This window comes from Vidua chalybeata, chromosome 1 (genome assembly GCF_026979565.1).
Source record: "Vidua chalybeata isolate OUT-0048 chromosome 1, bVidCha1 merged haplotype, whole genome shotgun sequence".
Taxonomy (NCBI): Eukaryota; Metazoa; Chordata; class Aves; order Passeriformes; family Viduidae; genus Vidua; species Vidua chalybeata.
In genome coordinates, this window is record NC_071530.1 from 59092688 (window position 1) to 59117595 (window position 24908).

The 24908-nt window shown below is 40.9% G+C and overlaps 1 protein-coding gene across 10 annotated transcripts in view; it reads left to right on the plus strand.

Moving 5' to 3' along the window:
• Positions 1-24908, plus strand: part of SLC66A2 (solute carrier family 66 member 2) — a 157943-nt gene that overhangs the window by 15010 nt on the left and 118025 nt on the right. The gene's annotated exons all lie outside the window — the stretch shown is intronic.

Sequence of the window (24908 nt, forward strand, 5' to 3'; positions counted from 1 at the left end):
ACCAGTTGTGTTCTCTTTGCAGTTCTCGAGTTAGTGAGGGATCAAATCAACTGGCAATATCCAGGGCACAGAAGAACAATACTGTGGCAAAAGGAGAGTCTGTGTATTTCTCAACACACAGTTAATCAAGCTGGAGTTAGCTCTAAGAAACTGCCCAAGAGTGGTATTAACCTAAGTGTTTTCTTGAAGCCATAAGGCCATCCCTGCTTAGGTTAAATAAGACTCTCTTTTACTGATTCATCTTCTGGATCTCCCCTTTCAGATTTAGAGGCAAAATCCATGCTTTGGGAAATTTATCAGTTTTTTTGTCTTATACCAGTATTTTTGCAAAGCATCTTTTCCTTTTATATTTTCAAAACATTATTTTTTCAGGGTTTGGTATCAAACTATTTTCTATTTGTCTGTCTTTTACTTTAGTTTGTGTGGTCATTCTCACTAGCTTGCAACACTAACCACTGGAATGTAAGGTTTAAGCAGTTGTCTTCCTTGTGCCTGTATGCCTGTTGTCTTTTACTAGTTTCCAGCAATGCTTTATTTACAGTCTCAGAGGTATAAACAGTTGTCAGCTTCAAGTGGTTAAAATTAAACAGAAATAAGTAACTTAATGCGACCTTTTACTTATTTCAATCAGTTTTTTTTCTTTGTCTTTTTGGTTAAAAAGTCATTTGTTGGTAGTTTGATAGCCTAAAAAGATGTAGAATAAAGCACCACACATCTTAATCCAGCTGGTTGGTCTAAGTCTGAGACATTTGGTAAATAGCTATTAATAGAGGTTTTTTTTGGAGTTGCTTAGCAAAACTGGATAAATGGAATTACCGCTAAGGAACAAGACAGCCTTACACTACTACTCAGAAGTTTAAAGACTGGGTGGGGAAGTCTGAAATATGACCATTCCCACTGCTATAAAGAAATTAGAAATGTTTTAAGCTGTTTGTGTATAATGTGCATACAGAAGTATGTGCTGGTTGTATAAAGAGTGGGGTGCACAGTGCTGTGTGTCACAGTTTATGTCATACTCAATTTACATAGGGCTTAACTGAGCTGTGCTCTGCAGTGCTGTGTTTTGCTACAGCTCTGGGGAAGCTCACTTAAGAGATTAGCTGAGGGGAATATTTACCATATTTTCATGTGTTAGTGCATTCTCGTTATGTCCTTTAATGAGTTTTAATTAAAACTTCTGCTCAAGAAGAACAAATTGGTTTTTAATTTCCTTTGAATAATTGAGTGGTGTAAAAACTTTTTCAATGTATTTTTAGGCTTCAGAAATTATTATATTATTTTCTTTTTCTGGTCATGTAGTAAATTGTTTATAAATGAAGATGATGTCTGAAAACTATTTTGCTCTAGAGCTGTTGAACAATTAATTTGAAAATGTACTGGGCTATCAATGAATTTTAGGTGAACTTATTAGATAAATACAGAGGCATTTGTTTAGTGCTTCTCCTTGAATAGGAACTGAACTCCTGCTGAGCTCCCTGAGATTGCTTTTTTGTTTTATTGTCAGTATTTCAAGAAACCACTTAATGCCACTGTTTTTCCACATGTTATCTAAAAAAGCCTTTATCTCTGTCACATGACTCTGAAAAGTGACTTTATCAGTCAGTACTGAGAGAGAGTTGAGGGTGTGTGGGAAGGTTACTGCAGTTTGAGTGACCTAAAAAATTTACAGTAAGTTTGGCCGCAGGGTGTAGGGTTTTCTGATTCCATAAAGAAATAAAATGATTTCCCCTTTTTTTTTCTTGGCGAAGGAAAGATTAAAAAGAAGTAACTCCAATTCTGAAGGATTAATGCTTTATTTCCTTTGTTTTCTAATTCAGGTATCTAGTTCTACCTAGTGCCTGGTAGCATGGCAACTGCCAAGCTGAGTGAGGTGCAGTTGAGTTGAAATTTGGGTTTTTGCTTTTTCCTTGTTTCATGATGAGATGATTTAGAACAAATGTGAATAAGTGTATTAATCTGTTTTGCTAAAATACAAATTCCATAGATATATTTTGAGCCCTGTGAGTGTTGGAGACTTTTGGGGTAACAAAATCATTAAGGAAGTAACAAAGCATCACTATAGCTCCAAAGAGCCTGTATTGTTTAAAGTTTTTCAGAGTGGTTTCAGTGTGTGGCAGGTGAGCCTCAAGGTGGATGGGACTTGCTGGATTTTTTTTTTCCTTTTAAGTAGATGGTTAAGCATTTAGAAAGACATTTCTGTGATTTCTTTCCCTCTCTGCAGATGGTTTTAACACTTGCTGTATTACTGAATCCTGAACCTTGGTTTTAACTCAAAAAAACCTCATCAAATCACATTAAATTTTAAAACATGAGTAATAAAAATTAGTGGTAATGAAACAGGAAGAAAACTTAGATTCATCGAATACCTGTTGCAAAATATTTTAAACTACTAAACATTTTTTAGGGGGGAAAAATAAATGTATGTATCGTTAACTTTGCAGACTTATATCTGCATAATAACGAGGAGAAAATAGTAATGTGAATTGAGCAGGTGCAGGCATCTGCTCAATGTTTCCACTGGCAGTGTGACAATCTGGTGAATAACTCACACTTCCACCTCGCCTTTTGTCTGTGCTCTTTAGTTAGCTCAGGGCATCATTTGGCTTGTGTTGTTCAACAGCACCACCACAGTGTTTATATATTTTAGAGCAGCACTGATACATTACATGTGCCATGAAGGATCTAAACTTTATTTAATCAGCTCTCTGACTTCTTCTGTTCAGTGCTAGGTCTGTTTTAGCTCAGCGGGGCATCCTACGCAGCTTGCAGGCGAGCACTGTGGTTTTCCAGGAGTGGTCTGTAAGTAACATGCACAATGTGCTTCTCTGTCCAGCCCCGACACCCTGAGCAGAGCTGGAGACACAGAAGAGGCACAGCTTTCCTTGCTGGTTGTGGGCAGCACCTTGGTATCATTGAAAGTGCTTGACTTCTTCACTGTGCTGCCCAGTGGTTGAATTCCCTGTACAATTGTTGCTGGGGTGTCACCACCTCTATCTGTGTGTAACTGAACATGGAAGTGCTCTTGGAAGGATTTTGATCCCTCCTCCCCAGGATTATATGTATCCTTGTTAGACTAATTTCAGAGTGCTTTTGTTAGTATTTTGGGGAGGATGTTCAGGAGAAGGGATTGTAATGGCATGTCTGTGAGAAAACAGCATGCCAAAAGGATATTTTTTTTCTTGTTTGTTTTGCTTTGTTTAGTTTTGTGGTTTTTTTTTTTTTTAATTTTACTTTTTTAAAAAAAGGATTTACAAAAACGTATTAATGGGGTTCTAGTTGTTGAAGAATTCTGGTCTACTCTGCCTGAGAAAATGGCACCTGTCTGCATTGACACTTTGGTTGTAATTCTGTGTATGATGGGAACAGTCATTTCCCCATGTCTTTCTCTGCATCAATTTTTTGACCTTTCAGGAGACAAAAGAGAGTAAGAAATGGAGATTATAAACACATAGGGGCAATTTAAAGTTTGTTTTAAGTAAATACTGAAGTGGTAAGCATTGCTGTCTTTTTTAATACATAAGTTTGGTTTCTTTTTAGTCGATGTTGCAAAAGAGACCAACACAAGTCTGGAAAATCATTTTTCTTTACAGGTATTGGGTCTGTGCTGGAGGTCTAAGTTACTTACTATTCAAGCATTTCACAACAATTCAGTCCAAATAGAACACTTGATTTTTTAAAAAAAGGAGCTTAGAAATTGTTGGCATACTGAACAGATTGAACAGATAACTTTTTTTTTTTAAGCTACAGACAGATAGGGAATAGTTTCATTTAAAAAGTTGTTCTTTTATTTTCATAGGGAATTCGTCCTAAACCATTTCAAGTTCAACACTAAAATAATTTTCTTTCAGAAAACATGAGAAAAATGGGTTTGTATCAGTCTGTTTTCTGGGACCAGTTTTATGTTTCCAAGTAAATACTCTCTTTCAGGCTTTGAAGTTCCATTCAGTGTAAATCTTTCTTCAGCCCCTTAGGCTAATGGGCCTCAAAATAAAAGTTCTGTGGCCTTTTATGTCCTGTTGAAAATGTTGAAAGTGGTTCAGTAGGAGGGCATACCTTTTTGCAGGCTTATCTGTTATTATTCAGAAGGTATAAAAGGGAAGGTTAAGTTTAAATTCTATATTCCAGAGAGACATTTTCTTTTCAGAAAGACAGATGGGAAGGGAGAAACCCAAGGGATGATTGTTGAGGTCTCTGAGCAGCTATAATCTCTGCCTCTGGCAGTTTGCAGTTTCCTTAAGGTGAAAGATACAGAAATACACACAGCCACTGCAGTGAGGTGGAGGCATGAGGCCAATCTGTTTCCTGCCTGCCTGAGTGCTGTGAAAGCACATTCCTGATCATAGTGGTCAGGAATTAATTTTCTTTTAAATTTTCCCATTTCCCTATGCTGGAGGCAACTGGCCCACCTGGTTCTCTGGAAGGTGGAGCAAGGGGAGAGGGAGAATTGAAGTAAATCCAGAGACTTACAGATGAAGTGCTGAGGGATCCACGTGGACAAGTCACTCTTGTAATGCATGGCATGTAGCAGGTTTAGGCCTCAGAGGCAGGTGGTGGCTTTGCATGAGAGTTAGGGTGGTCACCTTTCGAAAACCTAATGGTATTTCTTTTCATGTGATGCGTGGATGAACTGGGCAACAGAAGTGGAAAAGACTGACATTACCTGTACCATTGATATGTAAAGTATGAAGCAATAACTTCCAGGTCTTAAACTGATCTCAGATGTGTTGTTCCATTCATGAGCTGCAGACTTATCGGTAGTTGTAGTTAAGCCATAGGGAATAATCCAGTGTTGTGGACTCACCCCGGCAGGCAGCTCTTCTCAGCAGAGCCACCCACACGCTCCCCTGCAGTGGGTGGGAGGGGAGAGTCAGAAGGCTAGAGCTGAGAAAATGCCTGGGTTGAGGTAGAGATACTTTAATAGGTGAAGCTGTGCATACAGGCAAAGCAAAATAGGGATTATTTCTCTACTTCCCATCAGCTGCCAAATGTCCAAACATTTCTAGGGAAGTAGGAATTCATAATGGGACATGATGGAGACAAAATCTGTAATTTCAGACATCCCTGCTTCTTCCTCCTGAGCATGGTGCTTACACTTTCTGTGATTACTTGATGAATATGTGAGCCAGCACAGGCAGACTCAGCTGTGATTTGCTTATCTCCAGAACAGGGCAGGAATCTCAGGCATGTTTGATAGGATGCCTCTTAACACAGTTGTATGTTACCTAAACACAGATGCTTGAGTTGCCTCTTGAAGAAAGGTGAGGTGATGAAATGTGGTATAAATCCAAAAAACCACAGCGTTTTTTCCGATCCCAAGAAATGCCAAGGACTCCTCTCTTAATTCTGCTTTCTGGTGTAGTAGTGTATGGGAGCTGTGGAGCACCTGTTACTTCATGCTAGCACATGGGTCCTCCTTCTCAAGTTGAAGTCTCATCTTAGTCAGCATGATTCATAGTGGATTCTTACTGGGTCTGCCAGTTATCTGAAAATTGAATGACATGTATCTGCCAGGTAAATAGTTTTTTTGGCTGCTGACCTGCTGTTTTCTTTATGTAGGTAGCATAACTCAAAGGTGAGATCTTATTTAGGTGGTAATACTTAATCATTTTTTCCCAGAATTTTGGTTAGCACAATGGTGGTTGAACAGGTTCCTACTGATCTTGAGGTTTGTTTTGGAATTTAGCTATTCTACCTTAATTTAAGATAAAACTAGAATTGGTAGGCAGAGAGGTAGTGTCCTTGAACAGACAACTTGGGGAAAAAGTGTTTTCAGCTGTGCAAGTTCTTGTGCAGGTCTGAAACAGAAGCAGTGAGCTTCAAGCTCCTTTCAGTTTGGAAGCTGCTTTTCTCCAAGTTTAACTTGTGTATCTGTTACAACAGTTAAGCAGGAAGAATAGTTGCCTCCTGCCAGGTCATCATGGTTGCCTGTGGGATGGAGAATGGAATGAACACCCACCATGGAATGTGGATGGGTGAGTTGCATTTCAGGTTATATTTTTAGTGGGCAATGAAGCCAACGGTTCTGGAGTCTGTAATTTTTGGTTATCCATTGATGAATTTTAGTTTCTAGACTTATTGTTCGGCAGCTTTACAAAAAAATGTTCATCTTTTGGGCTTCACTCAGAGATTGGAGTTGGCACCTTTGACAATGAAAAGGTTATCTGCCAATAATTTTTCTCTCCTTAGTTGTATGTGTGAGATGGTGACTAGTGGTTGTTTCATATTAGCCACATGTTTTGCACCAGCAAAGTTGATACACTATACAAAGTATTTTGCATTTGGTGGTAAATGTAATAGCATTCCTGTGCTTTGAGAGCTGTATTGTAAAAAGTACTCTTTCAAAATACTTGAGAAATTGGAACTGCCACCTGCAACTTCTTTTAGTTATTAAACTGAATCCTCTGAAGCCTTAAGCACTGAAGGGGTTATTCTGATCTCGTGTAATGTGGACAATAACATTTTGCTTGTATTTTATTGTATTGCATACAGTAACTTGTGGTTAAGCTGGTTCTTCTTCACAGTTTAAAAAATTACCCATTTTTAATCAGCAAGGCTCAAAGTACCACTTTGTAAAGTGAAATGTCCTCGGTTTTTAAATTTTTAACAGGTTACCATTGCACAGAGTGGACTAGATATCCTGCAGAAGGCTTTTCTCATCCTGACTATTGTGGGATTGTAAATAAAATACTTGTGATTTCCTCTTTCAACTGTATTAGCTTTATAATGTTTTGTATAATATGTTAATTAATTTGGCTTCTGTCATTGGTGGTAATCAAACAATATACATATTCTCTATCCCTAAAACGGAGAGTTGAGAAGGTATTACCTGTGTTTACTTGTTATCAGGGCAGGGAACTTGAAGGACAGTGTTCTATTTTTGCTGCTACCGCATTTTGAAATTATTATTTAGCTCCCTTTAAGTTTTCATCTTACAGACAGTAGGGAAGTAGTCAACCACAGACTTGTACAATCTTTTGTGAGTTAGAGTAATTTCAGTAAGACGTTATTTGGTCGTAGAGTAGTATGCTTGGACCTAAGCCTTTTGACCCCTTCTTTGCATCAGACTTGCTGTTGCTTTTGAATGGCTTTGACATGAACATATAGGTAGGCTGTTGTTTTATGAACTTCTTAATGCAGTTTACAGTGCTTGTGTTTATAGTTTAAGAGGTACTGCCAAGTTAAATGTAGCATGTGAAGGACCCATGCCTGTTCCAAAAGCCTACCTGCTGCAAGGAAAAGGGGATGAACAGGCAGGCACAGTTTAGGTGGACTAAGGAAGGTGTGTACAGTGTCAGGGCCTTTCCTTTGCTGTGCAGCACAAGGAGCACACTGCAGTGGTTGGGAGAGCTGGAAAGAAGCTGTTTTTCTCCCAGGCTGTCTTTGTTTAAAAAAAAAAAGAAAAAAGAAAAAAGGTGAGTGGGGGAAAAGAAAAAATCTTTATCTGCTACCAAGAAATTTCAATGTTACCTGAAGTTGAGGGAAAACTGTTTTTCAGTCTGGGGAGAAAAGAAGAGAGGTGGTGAAGGTTGCTCCCCAGTCTGGCATGTGCGATAATACCTAGAGGTTCACAGGAGCAAGGTTCAACACCGTGTTTGTGGAGTGTGCTGCTCAGGGTGGCTGCTCTGGCTACTGATGTCCCTGACCAGCCCTCTGGCAGGCCTATCATCCATCTCTACTCTGGTGGGAAGAAGAGACTTGAAACAGGGTCTGCTGGAAGAGCTGTGTGGCAGCAGAAATATTATTTATGGTGTAAGAACCATGCCCAGTTGATGGTGTGGTGGAGACATAAACCTGTGAATAAAATGTTGATTTTGCTTGTGCCTCACACAATTCAGACGGACGAAGGAGAACTCCTAGCAACATCTAGCCACATGAGGGTGCTCTGGGGTTTCCAAAACTTGTCTGCTGAGCCACTAAACTGGAACCTCAGAGAGAAGGCTGAGCTCACTTCCAGGGCTGTGGAAATAGCGAATAAACAAAGATGTTGAAAAAATCTTTTGCTTCTTGGTGGGAGCCAGAATAATTAGGTGCTTTAATAATATCAGCAATGAAACATCTAAATGTTCAGACAGCTAGTTTGTCTGCTCACCCTTCATATCAGGGAGCACATGTGCAACAAAGCTGCTGCTTTGGTTTGGTAGAGGTGAGAAACTTTTGCAGTTGCCTGCTTCTTGAGCTTGTCACATTCTGTTGTAAACTTGGTCACATGTAGATCTGAATGGTGAGCTTCATTCTTTAAATTTGGCTTGGAAGGGTCTTCTGAAGTTATTTGATCCTGTCCCCTGCTTGAAGCAGGTCCAGTTACATGAGGTTGCTCAGGGCCTTGTCTGGGTGAGTTGTGAGTCTCTACGGAGATGGAGATTCCACAACCTCTCTGATACCTGTGCCAGTGTCTGACTGTCTTCATGATGATAAAATTTTTCTTCCAACTAATAGGAATTTCCCTTGTACCTTGTGTCTTGTTATCTCCTGTCCTGTCTCCAAGTGCCTTCAAGAAGAGCCTGCCTCCATGATCCACTTCCCCCTTAGATAGCTGTAGGCAGCAAGAACCCTTCTCTTAAAGCTGAACGGGTCCTATTAGCCTCTTCATGTACTCTGTATACCTGAGCTCTTTAATTATCTTGGTGACCCTCCATGGGGCTCATATATAGAATCATAAAATTATTTAGGTTGGAAAAGATACTTAAGATCATCAAGTCCAGCTGTTAACCCAGTGCTGCCAAATCCACCACTAAACCATGTCTCTAATCACCACACCTGATCTTCTAAATTCCTTCACATGTGGTCACCTGCTACCCTGGGCAGCTTGTTCTAGTGCTTGACAATCCTTTCTGTGAAGATTCTTTTCCTAATATATAATCCAAACCTCCTCTGATCCAACCTGAGTCCATTTTTGCTCATCATACTGCTTATTACTTTGGAAAAGAGCCACCTGGCTACACCCTCCTTTCAGGTAGTTGTAAAGAGTTATAAGGTCTCCCCTGAGCCTCCTTTTCTTCAGGGTAAACACTCCCAACTCCCTCAGCTGCTCCTCATCAGACTTGTGTTCCAGGCCTTCCCCAGCTCCACTGCCCTTCTCTGGACACACTCCAGCACTTTCTTGTAGCGAGGGGCCTAGAACTGGACACAGGACTTGAGATGTGGCCTCAGCAGTGCTAAGTACAGAGGGTCAAGCACTGCCCTGGTCCTGCTGTCCACACTAGTGCTGATGCAAGGCAGGGTCATTGCCCTTCTTGGCCACCTGGGCACACATTGGCTCGTGTTCAGCAACTGACAGCTGACAGGCACCCCCAGGTCCTTTTCCACTAGGCAGCTTTCCAGCCACTCTGTCCCAGCCTGTAGCTCTGCATGGCATTGTTGTGACTGAAGGCACTTGGCCTTTTGAGTGACACACACTTGCCCTCAGCTTATTGATCCAGCCTTTCCGGTTCCCTCTGCAGAGCCTTACCCTCCAGCACATCAGCACTCCCACCCAACTTGGTGTCATCTTTGAAACTGCTGAGAGTGCACTCCAGTAGGCCAACATCTTTCTTGTACTTGGATGCCCTGAATGCATTACTTCAGGTAATGTGTCTTGCAGGCATTGAGTAGAGAGGAATAAACACGTCCATCCATCTGCTTGCTGCACATTTGCCCAACTGTACAACCTGGAAAGTGATTGAGTGCCTTTACTATTGGTGTACACTTTAACTCATGTTCACATTGGCTGCCATGCTACCCTCTGCTATTCTGTGAAACTGTTCTCTAGTGAGTCAGCCCTCTGCACCAATACTGTGGTTACTCCTTCCCAGCTGCACAGTAACCCTGAACTTTATTGGTGTCCCTGTCAGCCCATATCCTCAGACTAAGATCCCTTTGAATAGCAGTACTGTCCTCAGATCATAGAATCATACAATGTCCTGGGTTGGATGGGATCCAGAAGGCTCACTGAAGTCCAACTCCTGGCCCTGTAGAGGACAGCCCCAAAAATCACACTGTGACCTTGAGGCTGTTATCCAGACACTTCTTGTACTCTGTCAGGCTTGGTGCTGTGACCACTTTTCAGAGGAGCCCAACCACCCTTTGGATGAAGAACCTTTTCCTAATATCAAAACTAAACCTCCCCTGACACAGCTTCATGCTGTTTCCTGAGGTCCCGACACTGGTCAGCATCTGCCGTTCTGCTTCGCACTGGGATGAAGTTGTTTATTGCTTACTCTCCCTAATTTGGTATTCATGAACTCACTATCATCCAGGTTGTTAATGAAAGATATTAAAGAGCATTGGCCCTAGTATTAATCACTGTACTCTGCCTTGTAACTGGTTGTAAATTGTATGTTTTTCCTTTGAGAGGAGAAATTCTTTGAGCCTGATGATCCTGCCAATTTTCTGCCTTTATTATAGTCCACTAACCAATCGGTAATTCTTTAATAAAAATACTGCAGGAGACTGTCAGCAGCCTTGTTAAAGGCACTGTAAAAAACACCTACTGTTCTTCTCTTGCTTTTAAAACCATATATTCATAGAATGTTAAGGAATTGGAATGGACCTCAAAGACCATCTAGTCCCAATCCTGCCACAATGGGCAGGATGTGTCCCACTAGGCCAGATTGCTCAAGGCCTTATCCAGCCTGGCCTTGAACACTTGCCAGGCATCCAGAGTCTGCCTGGGCAACCTGTTCCAGTGTCTCATCACCCTCACAGTAAAAAATTTCTTCCTAATAGCTAACCTAAATTTCCCCTCTTTCAATTTTTACTCATTACTCCTTGTCCTATCACTGCAGCTCTCCAGTCCCTCTCCAGTTGCTGGTATGCTCCCTTAGATACTGGAAAGTTGTCTCATAGGTCAGGTTGGTCAATTGCAGTTTGTGCTTGGTAAAGCCATGCAGGCTGTCCTGGTTACTTTCTTATCCTTCCTGTGTTTTGAAGTGAATTCCTTGAGGACTTCTTCCATGACCATCCCAGGGATGAGGTTATCCTGACTAGCCTGGTCTCCTCCTTGGAGATAGGTGTGATTTTTTTTACTTTTCCTTCCCCCTGTCCCCAGTAATAGAAAAACTCTCCCAGTACCATGATCTTTCAGAGATGATGGACTAGCCTTGCAAAGACATAAGCCTTGCAGCCTCAACACCCCACGTGCATCCTGTCTGTGTCACTTGAAAATTTTGGTAGTCCCAAACTCCTGCTTTCCTGTTCCTGGGTACTGCTTCACTCCCTCATGTTTGCTAGCAGGGCTGAGCAGCTGTAGGGGGCAGAACTCACCAGTGAAAGCACATTAAAGCATTATTAATGCAAGAAGGCAAGAGGTGAATTTAGAGCCATGGTGACAGTTAGTTCTCTGGCTTTCACGGTGATGTCCTGCTTTGCTGCCTGCCAGCTCTCTTTCAGTTTCTGTAAGCAAAAAAGTGAGAAGAGAAATTACAATTTTCTAGATGATGGCCAAGTTGCCAGTTCAGTGCAGAAGACAGAAGTGAAGAAATTTCTAAAGTGTAACTCAACTCCCCACAGACCTCAGAATAAACTTTCAGGCTGAGGGGGCTTTAATTGTTAGTACAGATAGCTTGCTTTCTTAGTTTCATAAGTGACTTATGGCACTGGTGGCATGGTGTGTGCTTAAAGAAGCACTCTTGCCCAGTGCTGCCTGCTCAGACATAACGGATTGTCTAGACAGCTTGGTAGGAAGGAAACTTCTGGTTGCAGCACATTTTTATGATTCTGGAACTAGGATCTAGGATCCAGATTTAGTAGATTTCATGAGTTTTTAAAGAACCTTATCTTTGCATTTAGGTAAGTGGTATGGAATCAACAATTTAACAAATGAACATGTCATCAGAGTGAACATCTGCCAGTATTAAAGTTTTGCCATGTACAGGAGATGGGGCATAGCTTGCATTCACTTTCTGCTGCTGACTCTCTAACCATACTCCCTAGGAAAGGCAGATGTCACTTGGGAAAGCTCATTTGATATGATAGGGCCTTCAGTTGGAAATGAGCCTACTGAGATAACCATACCCACTGCTGTATGCAGTGGGAGGAGTGGACAGTGAAGTGCTGGGCAGGGTGGCAGCTTGGTCCCAATTAAAATGCTACGTAGGGCAGGTGTGACATTGGATGTCTAAGCTGTCATAATTTGCTCTATGAACTGTATGTGGAGGTAATGCTAAAGGTACAACGTGATTGTTCTACACAGCCTGATGGATATTTTCACTACATTTTATGTCCTATATGTTTTGGTAGCTTTATTTAAAAATCGCTGAAAATATAAAGTTACTAGTTTCTAGTAAGCTAGAAGCAGGGAATATAAATAAATAAATCAATGCTTCTGAAGCTCTTATATATAATGCCATTTTAACAAGGTATTTTCTGATGCTGGAGATTGAAAGACACTTATCACTGAAACATCAGTGCTTTGCCATTTTCACTGCTGTATGAACAGAAGACAAAATAAACCCTTTTCTATTTTGACACATATGTCATGCTTTTAGCCTGTAATGCAGTAGACTGATCATCCTGGACTGAAAACAATTTGTGATAGCTTTATTTTCTAAAAAGATTCCCATTTTCTCTCCAGTGCACACTTCCACTTTGCAAGCAGTGATGCACCAAATGTTCATTGGAAAAGGATTTTCAAACTCTAGGAGGATGTTTCAAGTGAGAGAGAAGAGAGATCTTAGACACACTCCCTTGTCTGTTTGCTTTTAAGAGATGACAGAGGAAATCCTATTTTGTGTCCCATCTCTGAAGCAGGAAAATGAAGCAGTAGAACCTAGGTACTCTGTATCACATGTGAACGCTCAGCAAGGATGAATTATGGCAGGGGGCTTAGATACTCCTGCTTTCCTGTGTGTTCTTGATCCCCTGTTCCCACCACAAGAAGGTGCATGCAGTTGGCTCTGTTTAGCCCTCACTGCTCATTTAGTTTGTGTCTGTCTCTTCCCCTGAATATTTGTAGCCCTGTAAAGACTGGAGCTGAGCACTCCAGTTATACAGTCTGCAAAGCAGTATCATGACACTTGCTTGCACAGATAAATCTGAGTTCATTTGTGTGAGCAAAGTGGCTCTAATGGTTTCTTGGTAAGCCAGGCTGCAGACAGGGGAGAGAGAGCCCTCAGTGGGAGCCTGAAGCCTGCATCCTAACCCTTTAGGCTGTTTAAGTACTGACAGTTGCCATCTTTTAATGCTAGTGCGATTTTTTTTTCCTGACTTGGGATGGAGAAACGTCTGAAATCTCAGTGTTTTCCATAACAGAAAAAGGTATCCTGTCTGGGTCTATCCATGACTTGCTGAGTGGCCTGCACAAGCTGAAAGCAAGCCAGTCTCTCCCCATGAATTGCAAAGGGCCTGAATCTGAGTCTCAGTCTGGTGGGTTGGACTCCAGATCTCAAGTCTGATGAGATGAATACTGCCTTCTGTGGTGCTGAGATCAGCACCGTGTCAGGGAAAGGTGGCTGCCTCATGAAGTTTTACTTACTGATTTTCTTTTGCAGTAGTAAGTTTACAGCTGGCTTTATTTGTTTTTATTTTTGGAATAATTTTCTATGGACCAAGGTGTGCTGAAGAGCAAACACCTAACCAAACAGCTTTCTGGTGTGGATGCCAAGTTCTTACTTCTGATGTTTGGCAGTTACAGATGCCCAGAGAGTGACTTAAGATTGCTCAAGAGAAGAAACTTGTTTACAAATTATTTGTCAGTTCTGCTCCTGTGTGTTGGGGAGGTGGGCATTGTTATGGGAAATGGTGCAGACCTTGGCCGTAAGTGGGAAGGCTGTTGGATGGGAATGCTGCGGTGGAGCAGATTTGGCCTATGCATCCATTATGCTCATCTGCACTGAGGTGTGACGGTCAACTGTCAGAGACAGGCAGTACATAATCTTCCCCCTGCCTTCCAGCTTGATACCTTTTACTGTTGTATGCACCTGATATAGATTGTTTCAGGTTGCATTAGATATTGGGGCAAATTATTTAGACATTTAGAGGTGTGACAGCACAGTGTAGAGCAGTGCTGGTTTACAGCCGCATTCCAGATTGCAGCCAGGACTGCTGGAGGGTTGTACAGCACATTGTGTCAAGGAACAGGCAGAATTAAGGTGGAAGGATTATTTTGTAGGTCATACCAGTTCCTGAATTTACTTCAGAGTTGTGTCCCACCAACTGTTGTTCCCTTTTCAAGGCCCGAACCATCTCCTTTTCACTTCCAACCGTTTTGCTTCATTAAAGCTGATAAGGAAAGTATAAGTTTTTTTTCCTCTTAGTGCAGAAAAAGGTTAGTGTTGGATCTGCCTTTGCAAATAATGATTTAAATTACCAAGCAAGAAATATGGTAATAAAAGAAATTATTTTGCGTCTTTATTAAAGGAAAGTTTGGTTCGTGTGATGATACGTGTAAATGGTATAACTGTTTTAGTAGTGATCTGTTTAAATTACATTTTTTAACATCTTAAAATATTAATTAAATGGTCAAATATTGCATTACTTATAGCGTATAGTAAGCTGTTTGGGTTGAAAATTGATTTAAAATAGAAGTGCAAAATGACTTAATTTAAATTACGAAAAGGTAAATGAACTGCAGTGTTTGTTCTGAAGGTTCATTTTGTGGAAATGTTTCTTTTTAAAAAACAAATGAAGTGGGTATTATTTTCAGATAGATTTTTAGTAAAATTAATTTACTCTTTTTTTCCTCATTCTTTTATACACTCAGTTTCTATTCAAAGTCATAAGAACAAAGCAGATGTTACTCAGCTCCAATCAGTTTCTTGTTGTTAGAATAAATGAGATATTTTTTACTAAGCAAAACTGAAAAAGTATAAAAATTGTTCTTGCAGAAGTAGACAAAGCCTTCTAAGCTCTGGCTCCAGTGCACCAGCCAGTAATTCTTCAGATGTAATATTTGGCTCACTAAAGCTATGCAGTAGTGATTTAAGTGATGTTAATAGGCTGGCAAATACAGACCTCATCAGAAGGGTGCATAATCACATTTCAGAATTTGATTTTGTTTTATGCTTCAGAATGTTATCTTGTAACTAAGAGAATGGTGTGCAGTCTCTGTCTGTAGGAGGAGGTGACATAACACTGAGCAAGGTTGGGAGGAAAGGATGTAACTCAGCTCTTCATGAGAAGCTGCTTCCTGTATGGTCTCAAATCAGCAGCAGAAAAGGTGTTATTTTTTGTGAATTGTGAATTTATGGAGGGGCAGGGTGTACACAGTCTCCCTCCTAACACTTGGATTACTAGTAAACAGCATGTTTCCCTCCATGTGGGAAGGAAACAGCTGTAACAACTATAGGAGGGAACAACTACACCATTATTCCTAAAATTATGAAGGTCTCCTTTCAGATGCATTTATTATGTGCCCTACTTTCTATTTGCTCTGCTCTGTGATCAGTATGCATTGCATCTCTGCATCAGGATCCTATGTCCCCTCCCATGGGTGGGGGAAAGATTCCAAATCCCAGAATTCAGTTCTGACAGATTTATTTTTACTTGCATTGTACGTTTACAAAAAAAGGGTCTTGTTCATCCTGACCGATTCCATGGAGAAATAGAAATCTATGAAAGGAAGACAGATCCTGAGTATTTCAAGGAAACATTTTTTATTTTTAGAAGCTGCTTAAAGCTGTCTTTTTTACTATTACCCATTGCAGCTGAGAAGTCTGAAGAGAATTTAGGAGATGGAACATTTTAAATATTCAGAACATCTCTGTTTCCTTGCATAAGGTATGAGTGTCAAGATTTTTTTCCCATCAAAATCAGGACCAGTGCCGCTGTTTCTAAAATACATGGACTGCCTTGGTGTTACACACACTTTAGTAGCCCTTACAAGTTTGCTGTGGTTTTTTTGTGCATGCATGTGTGCATAGCTAATCTTTAAAACCTGATATTTATCTCTGTGATAATAAAAATTATGCCATCCTCTTTTTTCTTAAAGTGGCTTTTTAGTAGGTTGCTTTGGAAGTGTTACAAACTGCAATTGTTGGTAGGTAAATTTTTTCCCCTCCTTATCTGCAGTTTGTATAGCCTTTGGGAAAAACGAGTTGCTGGTCTTGAAATTCTCTGCTTCCCATCACCACCATTTTTTTTGTCCATTTATACAAACCATGACAAACTTGCAGTGACTCCTTGCTTATGTCAGTGTTTTCCACTGCTGCCCTTTCTTGTCTTTGCACCCCTTGGCATATAAAAATCAGGAGCAGTTATTTTAAGGAAATGTCTTTTGCCTTAGATTTTTTGCTGTGTCTTCAGAGATGCTATTTACTCCCTAATGCCTTTCTTCACCCCTGTTGAGAGTAGGTTGTAGTAGAACAAGTAACCGTACTCAGGGAATAGAGCAAACTTAATATGGAAATGGCTTAAAATAGTCTTGTGCACAAGTTCCTAATTTAATGTTTGTGTACAGTAGATGTTTAAGAACTGATCACTCTTGAAAGAAATTCACTATTTCTTCACAGCAGAACTCAGAAATGTAATGAGGATTTTGTGGATAGACTATTGTTTGCAGCTCACTGTTTATGGTTCACCTGTCATCATTCTCCACATCCCCTGCACTCCTGAGTACACAGTGTGAAAGGGACAACAGCAGTGGAGGGCAAATCCCAGAATCACTTGGCCAGGGATAAAAGGACTTTGCCCTGTGGTGGCAAAGTCATCTCTCTGGTGAACACTTTCAGTGCGCTCTCTTCTGCCTGTTTTGGTTTGAAGGTCTTTTGTTGTCTTTTTTAAAAGTAAAAATATTTCTAAAGGGGCATAATAGCCAAAGTCTTTTGACTCTAGCAATGGCTGGGTGCCAGGATGCTTAGCAGCAATGCTGAGGATATTCTTGATCCTCTTTTTTCCCCCACTTGTTCTTGCCCCCTCACTTGTACTGACAGAACAGTTCGTGGGATTATGTTTTGAACCAAATAAGTGAACTGGTCTTGCTTAAAACGCAGGCTTAAAAAGCATACATTTTGTGGCTTCAGTGGGAAATGCTTCCGGGAACTAAAGGATTAGCCTGTTAGAGATTGAGAGGGATAAGAGGAGCTTAAACTTCTGCTGGGAAATGGGAACAATTTGAATGCACACCTATGTCACCACCAAACTCTTCATTATAGAGCCACTTACTTAAATCAGCTACCTTTTGATCTGTGTCTTGAAGGTTTTTTAGCTTTGGAGCATTGAACTGCAGGCACAAGGTGTTCTGAAAATGTTATATTCAGAAGTGCACCTTACATAAAAAAACACTGCTCTTGTGAAAACAGGGATTTATCTCTGGTCAAACTAAACATCTAGGAAGTTGAAGGGGAAGTTCTGTTTCACGGAAGCTTTGTCTCGCTTGGCTCCTCCAGTTACAAGTGCTGTAATCAGTAAGGCAGTCTGCAGGCACTCAAATGAAACTCTCAATTGGTCTCCCATCCTGTAAATTCTTTCTGCTAGTGCAGTGGAAATTCCTGCTGTTTAGTGCCCGTATACAGTAATTTAGATTTGTGCAGACTTGTTGTAAATATAATAAGCTTTGGTTTAATAGTTGTGAGGGGACACTGAAGGCACAGAGGTTCTGGAAAACCTGCTACCAGAAATCTTTTTATTCCCTTTTCCCTAGAAAGTTGCATGGAGATTGGAATTACTGCCAGCTTTATCTACCTAGATATATATTTTTTTTAAATAGCAGATGAATTTCCATAGTCACCTTTACACTTAAATAATGTTTATTGTGGTAAATGAGAAGTTATAAGTTGAGATTTTTTTGCTACTGCTGGCCTGAAATTTGTAAATTGATTGGTGGTGATAAAGGTTGTTACCAGTGAATGGTCACATCTTCACAAACACAAAAACATAAATTATTTTAATGAATTTGGTCCAAATTGGTCAGAATGTAGGAGATGCTTCCAGACCTGAGTGGCTAATAGCTTTATGACCTGCTGCCACAGGACATGGAAAACCTTAGCTGGAAGGTCCTTAATTCAAATCAGAGACATTAAAAGTTTAAACTGATCTCCCAGATCCCATCTGTATGTTTGCCTCTCTCTTCATCCTCCTTCAGATTTCCCAAAGTCTTTCTTTTTATTCCAGCATAGAATAAAAATCGAGAAACACAATTTTTTTGGAATATGGGATTTCACCAGCCTACCTTATTATTATTAACTATAATAGATATTTGAAAGGAAGCTCTATGAAATGGAGTAGACTGTGCCATCATTTTGAGATACTAGCATCTTTGTAATGCAGTTCGAATAATTAAAGAAAACTTGTCTGACATTTTCATATGTGTAGCAGGCACTGGACAGAGGAGAGAGATGAGTGAAAAAAAAGGTGAAAGCTTCCTATAATTTCCTCCATGCTTGTGATAACTTTAAAGTATTCAATTATCAATACTAAAATGGATTACTCTGAGGTCAACTGAGGTAATAGCCAAGAGATGTTTAGCAGGCAACATTGTTTTAGCAAACGAGGCAGCTGCACAGGGCATTCATCTGTTTAGACACTAAATTACTAGGGCCTGTTTGGGGACTAGAATTTGTCTTGGCTGGTGGTGGATTACCTAGGAAACAAGGATTAAACTTGCCCCCAAAAATCCTAAATGAGGAGATGAGTTTGTGTTTTTATGAAGAGTGTTTAGCTTTGTGTTGTGTACATACTTACATATGTATTTATGCATGTCTGACTTTGGTGTCTGAAAAAAAATCCCAAATACCTCATTTTTGTGGTGTCTTGACAACAGAGGAGATAGGGTCTCAGGCAAGTAAAGCTCAGACAAGGCTGAAAAAGAGGGATCACTTACCAGCATTTTTCTCAGAGATCTACAGTTCAAAAAGTGCTAAAGTCTTACCTGGCAGTTACTTTCAGAGTTTCTAGGAGTAACTTGCTGCATTATACATGCAACCTGGCATTGTAATCTCTGGCATGGTGGAATCTGAGTCAAACTGCATCTGGTCTAACACACAGCTTGGTTTTGTAATGTTTATAAGAACTTCTATTAATTTCTTTAATTACAGTCTTTAAATGAGAAAGGGCATATTTTTCTAATATTATAGTAGTCTTGATATCTTCTGAGATTTAAGCTGCAAAGAATAAGTTTCAGTACTATTCAAAATAAATTAAACTGTTTTCATATAGAGTTTATAACTCCCAGCTACAAGAATTTTAGAGTCAAGGCTGCCTGCTCTACAATGCTTAACTTACTCAGTTTTAATCTTTTTTGGAGGCCTTTGTATATTGCCTGCTAGGGCTGTGGGTGATAACTGTTGTGGTGTGGTTTTTGCTTTAAGTTTGTGTTTGCCCACTATTCTTCTCCCTAATCTCCTCCCCTCCCGAGTTACCAATCTCCCCAAGCCCTTCCCTAACTTCCTCCCTCCCAAGTTGTCAATCCTCCCTATCCCTACCCCTTTTTCCAGAGTGTTCCTTGTCTATCTTGTGGTATTCAATACCCCATTTGTTGCTTTGTATTATCCCCCCTCCCCTGCTCTCCCTGATAGGTTTATAGAATGTTAGTCCTGCCCTAGATTCCTCCCCTGCCATGCCCTCATTGGTTGGTTGCCCTATAGCACTCCCCCTATAAAAACCTCTGCAGACCCCCTGGGCTTTGTCTTGGGGTCCCAGGTCTTGGACCTAATAAATCCATCCAGTTTTACCCCAAGTCCCATGTCGTCATTATCTGTTCCTGCGCCGCACCAAGCGATAACTGGGAATAGCAGAGCTCTCAGGGGGAAGGTCGCGCCCCTGCTGTCACTGCCCAGCATGATACAGCGCATTGAGACAATATCTTCGATAAACTATGAAGATGATAGTGTAAAATATTGTTAAAATTATTGTAGAAATAGAAGCTTGGTACTACATGTTCTTCTTGCTGTGACATTCTCGTCATTCCTGCTTATCTTCCTGTCAGAAAAAGAAGTCTCTTTCTATAGTTAGCATAGAAAGGTGTATCTGGCCAAACGAAGAGTGAGTTTATCTCTTATTTGCCGCCTCCATCATTGGCATGGTTGGGACCTGACTTGACAGCTCTGCTTGAAGGTGAAGGGTTGGGGCACTTCTTTAGTTTGACTTGCTCTGGAGTTTTTGATGCTCCTGGTGTAGGAGGTGAGCAGAATTGGGAGTATTTGTAGTGAAAGCAGAGGCTGCCCAGAGTCATCAAAACTCCTGCTATGACATTCCTTGGGCTTTCCATTTCACTGCCACTGCTGCAACTTTAGAGGAAAATTTCCTCCTGGGCTCTGTGTTCCTTGTGAGTCACATGGCTTCTAAAGCTGTTCATACTGCTTTCACTCCACCTTTCAAATACAGAGCTTATTTCTGTAGCACTGAATCCTTTGGGCCACAGCTGTCTTATTCCAGTGGCTTTCCAAGCCCCATATCTGCCTAGTTATTAGGCTGTTTTCCTTCATTGTCATAATTGTTGCTTTTGCCTGCTGTTGAGACTATGGACACAGTGACTAAGAAGAACAGTCAATACATTGGAATAGAAAGAAGAGACTTCTATACTGAATAGGCAAGAGTAGCAGTAGGGAGTTGCAGTAGTGATGCTACTGGGGACGCAAGTCTTTACAGGGAGAATATAGTGCTCTAAGTGCCTTAGTTTAGATATACCTAGCCTTAAGATAGGTGCCCTGCTCTTGTAGCAATATTGACATGTGTGTGGTGGTTGTTGTCTTTTTTTCTTCTCCTAATCTTAATGGCCTACTAGTATACCAGGAGTAGAGACACAGTACATTCTCTCAGCTGGATTTGGAAAGCAAAGAATTTGGTTAGCATATGTTGCACATGGTACAGTAGTAGGGGGGTTGCATGTGTACCTGCTGCAAGATTGCCTCAAAAGCATCTTCCATCTGGAGAAATCCAAGAAATGTCCTTGCTTTGGAAATGAAGTCCAGAGTACTCTTCTTCACGCTTCTTGTTGGAGGGACTGGGGTAGGAGTTTGCTTCTGGCTGCTCCCAGGTTGGTTACGCTCATTCTGCAGTGATGTTCAGAGATGGCTGAGCTGAGCTGTACTGCTCCATAAGGATTTCCCAGCTCAGCTGACATTCACCAACAATTTCTGAACCCAGCAGTTGGAACCTTCTTCACAAATACTATACTTGCTAAAACTTCCTCTCTATTAGAATAAAAAATCTTTGTTCTCCCCTGCTTGGTTTTATAATTTTGCTTTCTTTTTCATGCTTGTATATCAGCAGTGCTGTGAGGAAGAGACATGTATGTGTATGCAGGCATATTTAGGTATAAACACAAAAAATGTTGACAGGGCTGGTATCAGTGTAGCACAACTAATGTAAACAATTCTGCATAATTTTTTAAGACAGTGGAAATTCTCAACGATGAGGTAAAGGTCAACCTAATTTTGTGGGTTTATGTAACTGCATTTTTCTCTAAGTTTGTTTTTTCTTCTTCACTGTGAGACTCCCATAAACTCAAGCTATGTACAAAGCAAGTTATACTGCAGATAGCACAGCAAAGGCTGTCAGTTGCACAGAAGGTGCTCAGGGTATGAATATTTTCATTTAGCTTTTCATTCCTATTGTTGTGTGTGTTGTTAGCAGCAGATGTAAAACTTTCAGAATAAATTGTAACTTTTAAATTGCTGCTCTTTAAGGGTCACAAAATAGTCAAGGTAGGTGTTATCACTAATTATCTCTAGTGGGGACCACTGTGCTAAGTGGTATTCAAAGATTTCCTCAAACTGAATGCTCTAAAATCAGGGAAATAGCACATTGATGGGAAAGGCGAGGTATTAAGAAATAGAGTGTGGATTATTTGACTTTTTCATATGTACTAGTGCATTTGTGTCAGATTTTTCTGAAGTAGTTGTAACTCACATGTGTTTCTTAACTGGGCAATTGATAATTACCTTTGGTGAGAAGGTAGACTGGACCCTACAGAACCCAAAGGGGAAGGATAGAGCAGTTGCTGATGCTTGTAGGTATGTTCTGGGGAACAGTGTAGAATATGAGTGAGAAGCTCTGGATAGGCAGGATAGTGCTGAAAAAATGTCAGCCCACTTATGTGTAGTGTTTTTGAGAAGGAGGAAGAAGAGTGGGTAATAATCCTGATAGGAGAGAAAAAACATGAACCTGATGTGACAAAACAGAGACCCAGCATAGAAGATTTTAGAAGATTGTGAAGCTACCTAAAGTAAGGCAAAGAAAACTAAGGCAGGTACTTGCCTTCAAACTAGAGAAGATGACTGAGGGGAGATAGGAATAACTTTGATGTAGAGGAGGTTTCCTAACACTTGAACTTAAAATCTCACGTGTTCTGTCTACCATCAAGTACTGAAAGCTCCACTGAGCTTTTAAAAACAAAAGTTCTTTGTATGAATCTTCACGGTTTGCATGGGTCACGCTTTCAGCCTTTTTCTATGCGATTAAGATTTGACATTTTCCCCCTCACATGAAAATCTGCTGGTTACTTTTTGTTGACTAGAGGACTCATGCTGGGCCTTCAGGGAGAGTCAGATACTAAGAGGAGTGGCTTTAAGGAACTGACATTAGTCTAGATGTGGCCAAAAGAAGGCACTGTATGAGCTGAGGGATGTCAAAAAATGGATTTCATTGGAAGAGAGTAATTTATTTGGTATAGGCTGGGGTGATATTTTCAGAAAAGATTCAAGACCCTCCGGAATGTTTTGCTCCCGTCTTGCATTGGCTAGAGAGGAAAAAGTGACAATGTTTGGGTACAGGTCAGTGTGAAGACCAGATAGAAGGCAATGTTTGAGAGATGCTGAAGTAGTGCAGTGACAGGGCTGAGCAGATACTTAAAGTAACTCAGAGTTTGAGAAATTCCTAGGTCATGGGCCTGAAGGAATGGAGATAAAGAGCATTGTCTGGTTATAGATAGTGTCCTTTTAAAAAGACAGTGGTTTGGATTAGAGCCAGAAGTTTTTCGTGCTAAGTTCTCCTTCTCTTTTGTACTATGAGTGAAAGATAACAAGTCCCTTTTCAGTCCCAATGAGTGGAAATGCTGGCTTCAGACAGCAGGTTTCTGTCAGTTCTTAAAAAAAGAGGAAAGAAAATTTAAACGTATCAGTCTGTCTGTAATGCTGCTTCCTTTCTTCCTTCTTTCTGGAAAGAAAGGGTGCCTAGCTGAATATGTGGATGATGAGAGTGAGAGAAAAAGTTTTGGATCAGGCAGTAACAGTCATGCATAGTCTTACTGCCCTTATCACCCCAGTTATTTCCTGAGTGCCCTGTGGGGTACTCAGGAATTTCAGAACAGAGCATCAGAGAAACCCAGGTTCTGTCTGGGAGCTGCTCAGAATAAGCAAGGTAAGGAGTGCTAGCCAGCATGCTTCTCTGCAATCCTGCTGCTGTTTTTAGATGAGACAGCTGAAATCAAGATTGCCAGGGAAACAGATAATGTCTGAGGCTTTGCTGCAGCTGAAGAACTGGAAGTGTAAAAGTCTCCTTTTTAGAATCTACTGCCTGGGCCCAACCTCTTGTGGCAGGTGCCTTGCAAGTCCTCTTTAGAGAATGTGGCAAAGTGCCACTGCTGAGTGCAGGAGCTGTGTATAGCTTAGAACACTCATTGGAAGTGTGAGAGGTCTGAGTTAGTTTCTTTTTTCAGCCTGGGGATACAAGTCTGCATCTTCCAGCTGTCCAAAGAGTTGCCCTTGTAGCTGGGCTGGGATGAAGAGCAGCAGCATATTTGCCTGCAGCTCAGAGCTGAACCCCTTTTACAGCAGAGACCATGAGTTCTGGAGATTAGCAGAAGAACAGAAGAGGGGGAGAGTGTTGTACTGTAGCCCAGTGGCTGAGACCCACAGGCAGCACAAAATGTTGCCACAGAGTGGCCTCTGCATCTTCAAAGTGTGTACATTTTACAGGAAACAGACCGTGGATAATAATCTGAAATAATTCCCAGCCATGACTGCATTTTGTAACTGGTCCAGGTTGGATATATTACTGTAATCAGGCTCTTTCACAGCATCTAAGCAAGGTTTTGGATTGCAGTGCTGTTGAGGGAGGCGCTGGACATCTGACTGCTCGGACTGGACTCCTTTGATCATGTGGCAGGAACAGGTCAGGTGGGCATGCACGGTGGTTGCCAGCCAGATGATGGAAATTGGATATCCTTTGAACAGCATCACAGTCTCACAAAACATAAGAATAAACTGTGTACCAAGGGGTAGGAGGATTAACTACTAAGTTATCTGTTTAGAAGGGCACTCAGGGGTAGAGACTGTCTGCTCAGCATGCTCTTAGAAGGAGTTAGTGAGCAGTGCTTTTCATACAGGAGGTCAAGAGTTTAGTTATGGGAGGCAGTTTGGGTGAGTGACTGTGATGTAATGGCATTCAATAAGGAGTGGCAGAGAGGGTAAAACCAGGAGCCTTTGTAAGGAGAAAAGAGTTTATTTCCTTGTCACAGCTATACAAAGGGCTCAAATGCAAACTCTCCCACCTTGCAAGGACAGACAGTGAAAATTACAAGCTTTTCCTTGACCTCAAAACTAGGAAGGAACCAACCAAATGGAGGAGCTGGGTCACATGTCTAAGGACAAGTGTAAATAAATGTAGTGCAAGGATGTAGGTACAGAATTAGGTCACAGCACAAAATAAGATGCAACTAGTAAGAGAAATTGAGAGCTACAGTAAATAATTTTTAGTATGTCAAAGTCTTTGCTTCACTTTCCCAAAAGGAACTAGCATGGTATCTGGCTTGGTATAAAATGTTTCTTGTCTAAAAATAATGTAACCGTTTGGACCTCTGTTTCATCCTCACTTGAAAGTTGATACTGTGGACTCTTCTTTGTGTCACTTGGCATCTATCCCACACCAGAATCTTGAATTTACTACTTGCATTTTGGCCCAACTGGTAATAAACATTGTTATTTACAATGCTTCGCCTGCTTCACATTTTTCATCTCTGACATGCAGAGTGCCTCCCAGAGGAGGTCTTGTAATCTCATCCTTCTTCACCCTCAAGCTGTGTAGAGTTTTCTCCAGTCAGTGCACAAAAATCCTAC